The 1,889-nt window shown below is 30.4% G+C and overlaps 1 non-coding gene across 1 annotated transcript; it reads left to right on the top strand.

The window, feature by feature from the left end:
- Positions 1-1,470: 1,470 nt before the first annotated feature.
- Positions 1,471-1,573, top strand: LOC118544036 (U6 spliceosomal RNA). Its single transcript, XR_004921375.1, has one exon. It is a non-coding gene; the product is annotated as a U6 spliceosomal RNA (small nuclear RNA).
- The last annotated feature ends 316 nt before the right edge of the window (positions 1,574-1,889 follow it).

Here is a 1,889-nt window from a genome sequence, read left to right as displayed (position 1 = left end):
CAAGTCCAGGTGCTTTTTTTTTTTTTTTTACATTATGGAAAACTTACAGAGTATATTATGGCCACTATGTTATGAAGCTTTGTAGAAACTGGACAATTCGGGGGTCCTCAAGGATTACCAACATTATAAACAAATAGGTCACAAGACACTGACTCCATTTAATTTGTCCTGTACTAAATATATAAAAAGTACAGTAAAACATTGTGCTTACTACAAATTTAATACATATAATAAAAATTTAGAAACTAATGGTTTCCTATGTCTCTATGCCAAGCTGATTATAGGAAAATTAACAAGGTGGACAAGAACAATTTCTTAACTTATAAATTATTTGATTCACATATTTATTGCCAATGTTAATCATTATTTTTAATGTGATTTGTCTTGGAAAACTATATTAATGATCACAAGCAAATGGAAGACTTTTGTATTATTGTACAAAGAATCCGAGAGAGATTGCACTTACAAGTAATGAGGTCTTACTTTAAAATTTCTTCACTACAAAATGGTACAAAACTCTAATTTATGAAATCATCATATGTTTGTTTTCTGCTAAAAAAATACAAAGTTTTTATCTGTAGACTTTACATGTATTCATACAGATACTACATATGTTTCAAATTATATGTCATATAAATTGATAATGCTTCAAAGATAGTGATATGAATATTTTTATCCTGTTCAACGTTTTCAGCCCTAATCCTCACACTTTATAGACAGAACACTTACAATTTTAAAACAATATTTTCCAGCAGGATAAATACTTTGCAGTAAAAGATAAATACAAAGGATAAAGAGTCAATTAGCTCGATATCATTTTTCAAAAAAATGGACTGTAAGAAAGGATCTCAATTATTGTTTTTATGATCATATTTTATTTTTATTTGAAAGAGCACAAAGGTCATTGTGCTTAATGCACAGGCCTCATAAGGAACTATAAGGTTTTCTCATTTACGATCAGTTACTTACTGATGTCTAGATAAATCTTTACAGTACCATAAATTTCCACAATATAAACTCAATAAAAGGCTACATGGCATGCACTCTGAAAACATCTGCACTTGCCATCTATAATATTTCTATACCAAAAAAGAGATTTTGTTCAACCTTTCCTTTAAACAATACTAATTTGATGCAAATCTTTGGATTATGGCACAAAGATTTCTCTTGGATAGGAACAGGAAAAAAAAATCAGTATCTTAGGCTTTTAATGTGAAAACTGGAAAACTGCCTTTCCCTTCGTGTAGTCATTTCATCAAAGCAAACTATGAGCTCAAAATCGTTTTTGATACCAAAACTATACCACAAAGTCTGCAAATATGCTATCTGGTGTTCTTCCACAACCACAGAAACTGAAGGAATATTTGCTATCATTTATAGTTTAATTCCATCTTTAAGTAACGAGAGAGAGGTCACCAAGGATACAAGTGTGTCATTTAATAAGAATGTGAGTGCTCGCTTCAGCAGCACATATACTTAAAAAAATATATAAAAAAAGAAATGATACAGAGAAGGCTAGCATGATCCTCTGTGCAAGGATGACCTGTAAATTCGTGACGCATTCCATATTAGGGGAGAGAGGGGAGAATGTGAACTAATTCTATAAAAATAAGGGTACTGAACTGTCTCTGGATTGAAGTTGAAAAAATTCCCAGTGATTACAATTTTCACCTGCAACATGAAGTAGCTGTTTTAATTTGTCAAACCTAAAAAAATTTAAAAAAAAGAATAGAATGGGTATATCTTAGATTTTTTCGAAACTGAACTCCTGAGCTCATCTCTCAAAAAAAAAACAACTTTATGTTTGACTGTCATGTAAATTCAAATTCAAGCTGAGAAAGAATATTTACAGAAGAGAGTGAATAAAACATGAAAACCATGGAATTTTA

Source organism: Halichoerus grypus, chromosome 12, assembly GCF_964656455.1.
Source record: "Halichoerus grypus chromosome 12, mHalGry1.hap1.1, whole genome shotgun sequence".
Lineage (NCBI taxonomy): Eukaryota > Metazoa > Chordata > Mammalia > Carnivora > Phocidae > Halichoerus > Halichoerus grypus.
Note: the sequence above shows the minus strand (reverse complement) of the source record. Positions and strands in the feature narration are given on the sequence as shown.